General features: G+C 41.2%; 2 non-coding genes across 2 annotated transcripts; both read left to right on the forward strand.

The window, feature by feature from the left end:
* Positions 1 to 2,250: 2,250 nt before the first annotated feature.
* TRNAV-GAC (transfer RNA valine (anticodon GAC)) lies at positions 2,251 to 2,323 on the forward strand. Its single transcript has one exon. It is a non-coding gene; the product is annotated as a tRNA-Val (tRNA).
* A 310-nt stretch (positions 2,324 to 2,633) lies between these two features.
* Positions 2,634 to 2,706, forward strand: TRNAV-GAC (transfer RNA valine (anticodon GAC)). Its single transcript has one exon. It is a non-coding gene; the product is annotated as a tRNA-Val (tRNA).
* Positions 2,707 to 7,983: the final 5,277 nt, after the last annotated feature.

Raw genomic sequence — 7,983 nt, forward strand, 5'->3', positions numbered from 1 at the left:
AGTGCTTTCAGCTTCTCATGCGCATGCGCGATCGGCTCTTGCCGGCTATGCAAGTGCAATCGGCACTTGCCAGAAGCTTGTGCACATGCGCAATCGGCACTTGCCAGAAGCTTGTGCGCATGCGCCATCGGTACTTGCCAGTCACTCATGCACATGCACGATTGGCACTTGACATGCATGGCCAGCAACGTGACGTCACACAGCATTGCAAACGGATGGCACAGTGTTAAATGACTCTGGAGGAGGAGGGCGGCACCAGGCTAGTGTCTTAAGGTGGCATAATTTTAAATCCGCCACTGATTCTGACAGTTGATAGCAAATTTTTCACCGTGCTTGGCAAATTTAACTGTATCTTGGTATCACTTTCCATTTTTATAGTAATTTAACAATTTCTTATAAGATTTCTTTCCACGTGTTAAAATCATACACATTTGGTCATTGGAAAATATGCGTCTGGAGGTAATCCAATGCTTAACCAAGCTGCAGGCAAAAAAGTCACACAAAAAAAACATAACTTTACCAAAAAGCTCCAACCATGAATATTTTACTTAACAAAACAACTTGAAACCAACTTTTGTTTGTTTGTGAAAAACATTAGGGAAACATTGGAAATTCCCATAAAAATAGAGAGATCCTGCAAAGCCACAAAAACCTTTCCTCGCAATTTTCCCTTGGACAAGCTCACAGATCTCTAGATTATCAGAATCACAGACTTTATTTTCAAATAGATTTTTTTAATACTGTAGGCTGTTTGACAAATGAATACCTGGCACAGGGCACCTAAAATATTACTTGAAAGCTTACAACATCAACACCACTAACAAGTTGAAAAGGGATTTGGTGCTTGGTGACAAAACATTTATAATGCTGCTGCAGAGTTTGATATGAGGTGCACAGCCAAGCTGGAGGATCAGAGAGAAAATAAACTTACAAAGAATCACCCAGTACCCTCTGATCACCAGAATTCCATATGTTCGGTGAGAAGGAAGGTTTCTCCGCAAGGATTGACCTATTCGCAAATGGGAAAATGCATACATTGAAAAACTTTCATTGTCTACTACAAACAGAACATTTATTTATTTTAGTGTAGAGATAGTAGGGGAGCCCCTGCTGCGGCCTCAGTGAAATGATGATATGAACGGTGCTTTGGGTGTAAACACTGTAGTAGATATAGGAGAGAAAGAACCCAATGTAGCACTCAGGTTCACACTCTGGGGATAAGTGAATGAATTAAAAACATAATCTTTATTATAACAACATGTATAAAATATTGATCGAACGACGTACTGAAGGTGAGTTGATCCTAAATAAAGATAGCCATATTGGCTCTGGATCAAAATTGATAGTGTGTACCAGATGATTTTAATAAACCACTGGTAATGAGTCAGCACAGTATTCCTGATGCGGACCTGTGTGGTGGGTGATTATTCCAGGTGTGTCCGGGTAAGTACTGAGATTGCAGGTCACAAGGATATAATATATTCTAGTACTTAGTGGTAGGTGAGACCCAACTGATAGACATATAAACAAATACACTATGTATATCAGTAGTGGTAATATTCAATCAGCTATGCTCCTCTTTAGAGATCTGTATGCCCCTATCAGTGTCAGAATGACCTGAGGTAACCCTCTGGGTGCTGTACTCCAGGGGTGTGTGGACCTATATTAACCTGCGTGGCTAAAGTCAGAGGTAAGTATCCTGACTAAGGTCGTGAAGGAGGTCAGTATCCCAATCGGGGAGACGCTGATACTAGGGGGCAGGCTGGTAACGCACACAGAAAACAGAGGGCTGGGTAATGGTAAAAGCTGAAGGATAGAACCTCACAAATGCTAAGCAGCACACAAAACACGGCAAGGCAGCTGTAGTGTTGCTGCAGGTAAGGTTCCTCAGTACTTATAATTCGGAGCACTATCCCTATAAACACCTTAAAGAGGCTAAGAGTGACCGTCGGGGCACTGTTGTCCTGTGTAAAACTGCACTCGCAGACTAACGCATCAACTCGCGGTCTCAGAGAATCATGCGGAGGCAGTACTGATCTGCGCGTGCACGTGTGTACTAGGAGCCGACGCGCGTTTCGCGAGGGGCTTTTTCAAGGCGAATAGTTAGTATCATTAAGGATACCCTGCAGGTAGGCAGATCAGTAGGCGTGAAGCATATTGGATCTATGAGTTGAAGGCCCTCTCTCCCAATGGCCTTAATATTGATTTTGAACTAGGAGTCTTTTTAAAGTGATTTATTTTTTAAAAATAAGTTCCATAGTGTAGTGGTTATCACATCTGCTTGACACGCAGAAGGTTCTGGGTTCTTAACCCAGTGGAACTACCTATTTATATTTTTTTATATATACAAATAATTGTGTTTTAACAAATATATACACATTTTTATAGGAATATTTTTAGGTAGACTGCAATAGATATGTCATTTCATCTTCATCCGTCTGATTTGCGTGCATCTATATGAGACCATGTGTATACATATATAGAATGTATTTATTCATTGGCAGGATATATATGGTCTATTGCTATTTACAATGGATAACCATACGTTGGTTTATTAATACTCCATTGAGAGTCTATATGCATTTTTGTAATTGTGTTAATGTTATTGTATTGTCTTTTTATTTTTTAATATAAGTTCCATAGTGTAGTGGTTATCACATCTGCTTGACATGCAGAAGGCTCTGGGTTCTTAACCCAGTGGAACTACCTATTTATATATATATATATATTTTTTTTTATATATATATTCAAATAATTGTTTTTTAACAAATAGATATACATTTTTATGGGAATATTTTTAGGTAGACTGCAATAGATATGTCATTTATATAGAACGTTGGTTTATTAATACTCCATTGAGAGTCTATATGCATTTTTGCAATTGTGTTAATGTTATTGTATTGTGATCGTGTGCTATTTGTATTGTTAGTGAGGCTGTGTTTACACAGGACATGACTGACAAGTGATTAGACCAATCCCGTTTGATCTTTGGCTTGGTGGGCGGTACAACCCTTATCCAATGGTTTTCATCCTGTCAGTATTTAAAGATCTCATGTCCTGTGTCCATTATCCCCTGAAGAAGTGCGTACGCGCACGAAACGCGTTGGGCAGTTTGTGAGAGTTTATTTGGACTAAGGCCGAGTACCCACAGGAGTGATCGAGGTACAGCAGTACGAGAAGGGGGTTTTGTCATTTTGACCCACCCCCGGTAACGTATTTCCGGCCACGGAGTGGCAGACAGCGTTTGGAGAGCCTCAGACCCACCCCTGGTGACGCACATCCAGTTGCAGAGCTAGGGACAGTGTTTGGAGCAACTCCTGGACGCCACGCAACCATCAGACGCCGCGGCCGTGCATCACTCACCATACACCCCTGTCTGTATTAAACGAACGTCCTGTAAGTAGGATTCCGGTTTTACCACCGGATCCGTCATCTGCCTTGTTCATTTTATATTTTTTGTGTATTAAATTAACTCTTGTATTATTTGTCAGCCTTGCTTGTGTTTGTCTAGTATTGTCTTGTCCTGTTTGTCTTATGTGTTTATACTGTAGCATTGTTGCACTATGATTTTTCTCTCTTTTCTCTCTCTTTGCATCACATGCTTCTTGTAACATCTTGCTGTGGAGCGTGAAGTGCAAGATTGGACATTTCTGGACACTTCTTTACCATTGGACTGAACTTTTTTCCTATATGGGACTCTGTAGGCGCTGGTTTGTATTGTTGTTCTTTTGCTTTGTACTAACTGTGTTTTGGGTTAGTTTCACTCGGCAGCCTAGCCTTACATTATTAAGGTATAGTGTGTAAGGTCACACACATTTTTTATCACCTTATATGTTTATATACACTGTTTATTATATATTCACAGCCTTTTAGCGCTATACACACCATTCTTTTTTTCCTGGAAATAAACCCTGATATGATCAGGTTGCCAGTAGTTGCTATGGGGTTTTTCCCCTCCGAGGAGCTGCCTTTGAGTGACAGCGGGTGGCTGTGACATCACGCCTACGCATGACCAATCATGAGCCTGACTTGGTGCCCTCTTCCTGGCAGTACTTAAAGGCAGGACCACTCTAACTTTTGTGTGCCCTTCCCCCACTGAGGAAGGCAGGTCACACAACTGGGAGCCTGAGATAGGAGCCTTCCCTTGTGCTCTTCCCTCCGGGGGAGAGTGAGTGTGGACCATACCTCTGCCTCTGCTAGGTAGGTGGGGAAGAGCTAGGACGGCTGCGTGCGCCCTTGGCCTGTAGTGGCGGTCCAGGGACCATCCTTCAGTGAGAGCACTGCATAGGGCAGAAGCCTGACGTGTAACTGTGCTGTACATAAAGAACATATACAGACCAGCGCCCAAAAAGAATCCAAAGTCCCTAATAGAGTCCAAACAGATGCAAGGGAAGATAATTCAAATGCTCCAATCACTGTAAGATCTCCAATCCGGGGGTCCGTGACATAGGGACAGAAACAAAGAAAAATAATATTGTAATACGTAATTTTTAAATGGGACAAACATCATGAAACAATTAACAGAAGACAAACATGAAACAATCAAGCTGAAAGAAAAATAACTATTTAATAAAACAAATGGAGCCTGCTGCAGCGGGTCATCAAGGGGTTAAAACCCAAAACCCTACTTACAGCAGGACTGGAATAACAAGCATGTGTAACCAAGTGGGGCAGACGCCTGCAGCAGTGGGGGTCCTCAGGGGCTCCCTGTATATTATCTTTCCCTCTAGCTTCAAAACATTCTCCAAGATGGACGCCGAGTAAGGGAACTCCACACTCTCCTGCTTGCCAGCACTGCAGGTTCAATGATGCTGCTTCCTGCTTCACTTGACTGCAGTGACTTGGATTATCTTCCCTTCCATCTGTTTGGACTCTATTAGGGACTTTGGATTCTTTTTGGGCGCTGGTCTGTATATGTTCTTTGTGTTCTCTCTGGTGTTGTTCTGCTAGTGTTCCTGGCTGCCCTGTACACATTGTGTTATTATTGTTAGTATTTTATTTTATTGCACGTAGCGCCTAAGCACTTTTCTTTGTGTTATCTGTGCTGTACATAAGACAATAAACCGTTCCTGTTATATACCTCCTGCCTGGTGTGTGATCTTACTGGGGGGAGAGGTAATAAGAAGTTCTACCGTGGGAGATCACCTTCAGTTCCTGGAGCCTACGGCAGATGGAGGCGCTGCACTGCTAAAGAGATATGTGGGGTATGAACCCCAGAAGCCTAGTCCTGTGTCCCCACTACCACTGGCAGACGACTCAGCCCTCCTGTTACCAGCAGGTATATGCACCATACACCGTAGTTATGGACAAATCTCCCACCGGATGGGGGAAACACCGTTACATTATATATTTATAAATGTTTTACCAGGAAGTAATACATTGAGAGTTACCTGTCATTTTCAACATGGTTTACTATAGCTAATTTCAATTTCTGAATGAATGAAATCATACTGAAAATAGTTTTTTTTCTCTCAGTTGAGACTGATTACAAAAAGGCTTTACAATTGTTTTCTCAGAAAATTCGTTCTGTGTGTAGCATGTCCAATAGAAGAAAGAAGTTGCATAATGCAGTGCAGTATTCATTTGTGCTCCCTCAAACCACAGCAAAACTAAAAGCTTTTTCACAAAAAATAGGAGTACCATTAAATGAAACCATACACATATAACAAAAAGAGAACTCATAAAACTTTAGGATTTGGAAGGACACAGCCTATTGCATTGTTCAAAATGCATGCACCACAGCTGTTTGGCTTCTGTATGAATAGTTTCCTGAATATATATATATATATATATATATATATATATATATATAAAATCAAAAAATAAATAGATGATACCGTTCTGTGGCTAACGAAATGCTTTTCACACAGCTGTGTGTGCATACATATAGCACAGTATGTACAGACATGGCCTTTAGCGCTCATGGGAAGAGAGTTCGCTAGTGTCAGTAATGACTCATAAAATTTCGATCACCTTGTGTAGAGCACTGTTTATACTGTGGGCTCTCCATTCATTTTTATTCACACTGATACACATACACACTCTTTCTTCACTTGCTTTCAGTTACCCTTTGACACCTCTAGCCATAAAACACATCCACACCGGGGGAAGGACAAGCACAGATAACATTCCAAGAGACACTGTTTTTAAGTTATCCTTGCTTCATTCATTGTAACATCGCTGGAAGAAGAGATCAGTGTATCTCGAAAGCTCGCACAAATAAAAGCATTTCGTTAGCCACAGAACGGTATCATCTATTTATTTTTTGATTATTGAAGCTCGGCTGACACGGTACTGATACCTCTACATGTGTATATATATATATATATATATATATATATATAGATATATATATATATATATATACACATACATATACACACACACACATACTATATATATATATATATCTATATATATATATATATATATATATAGATATATATATATATATATAGATATATATATATATATATATATACATGTAGAGGTATCAGTACCGTGTTAGCCGAGCTTCAATAATCAAAAAATAAATAGATGATACCGTTCTGTGGCTAACGAAATGCTTTTATTTGTGCGAGCTTTCGAGATACACTGATCTCTTCTTCCAGCGATGTTACAATGAATGAAGCAAGGATTACTTAAAAACAGTGTCTCTTGGAATGTTATCTGTGCTGGTCCTTCCCCCGGTGTCATTTCGTTAGCCACAGAACGGTATCATCTATTTATTTTTTGATTATATATATATATATATATATATATATATATATATATATATATATATATACACACACACACGTGTATATATATATATATTTTTTTTTTTACAACAAATTTGTATCTTTTGTCAGTCTACATCTACAGTATTAAACAGTATGAAGACTGAAACATAGCATATATAAGAGAAAAGAAGGTTACTTAAAGGCGCATTTACCAAATGAAGATAACAGGAAGATGATACATCACATAATTGTATTCTCTTTGTGGCTCTTTGACTACATGGGCAGGGCCGTTGGCAAGGAGGGAATAGCGAAGACAACTGTCCCGGTGCCTGTGGGGGGCCCGGTCTGCCAGCGCTGGAAGTTGGGCCTGGCTTCAGGTTGGGCCAAACTTCTTTGTCTGGCTGCCAGGCCTCTGTGGGCTGCTGTGCCCCATCTTTTCCCCGCTGCGGCCTTCACCTCAAACCTCGCCAGTCGCCGCTGGAAGCTGGGCCCATGCCGAAGTCAGGCCCAAATTCCAGGAGTGGTGCGGTACCGGGGGCATCCCTCGAATGCAAGGTAAAATTATGGGGGTGTGTATTGAGTGAGGGGAGAGGGATGCTATTGAGTGAGGTGAAGGGTGTAATTGAGTGAGGGGGGAGTGTAATTGAGTGAGGTGGGGGAGTAATTGGGTGTGAGGTGGAGAGGGGAAGGAATTGAGTGTGAGGAGGATAGAGGGAGGGAATTGAGTGTGAGGAGAGGAGGGGGATTAAGTGTGAAGAGGGGCATTGAGTGTATATATATATATATATATATATATATATATATATATATATATATATATATATATAGTGACAGTCACTTTCTGTGTAGGTCAGAGAGGTTCAGTATGTATGCTTTCCAGCATGCAGAAGGTTTAAGGGAGCCAAGCTGCAGGTGCACCTACTGTAATTAGGCAGTCAGCAAGCTGCCAAATGAGAGACTTTCCCAAACCAGTAAGGACACTGATTGGTATGGTTCACCAGGTCTGCTGAATACAGGGCCTGCTGGGACCCGCTTAGACCCACACCCAGCCATGGAACCTGGGCTGCCTGCTGAGGTAGCATAGCTGCCTTTTGTGCATGGTGTCACGGTTCCAGAGAGATTTCCTGCAGAGGCCTGCCTTAAAGGGACAGTTTGTCTACAGTATCTGTTATTGATGTTAAGACATAAACCACACAAGTTTGTTAAAGCACTGTGTGGACTCTTTCTGACACTACTACGAGGCTGTCCTGCCATAGGTGGT

The sequence above is a fragment of the Ascaphus truei genome, chromosome 1 (genome assembly GCF_040206685.1).
Source record: "Ascaphus truei isolate aAscTru1 chromosome 1, aAscTru1.hap1, whole genome shotgun sequence".
NCBI classification, from domain to species: domain Eukaryota; kingdom Metazoa; phylum Chordata; class Amphibia; order Anura; family Ascaphidae; genus Ascaphus; species Ascaphus truei.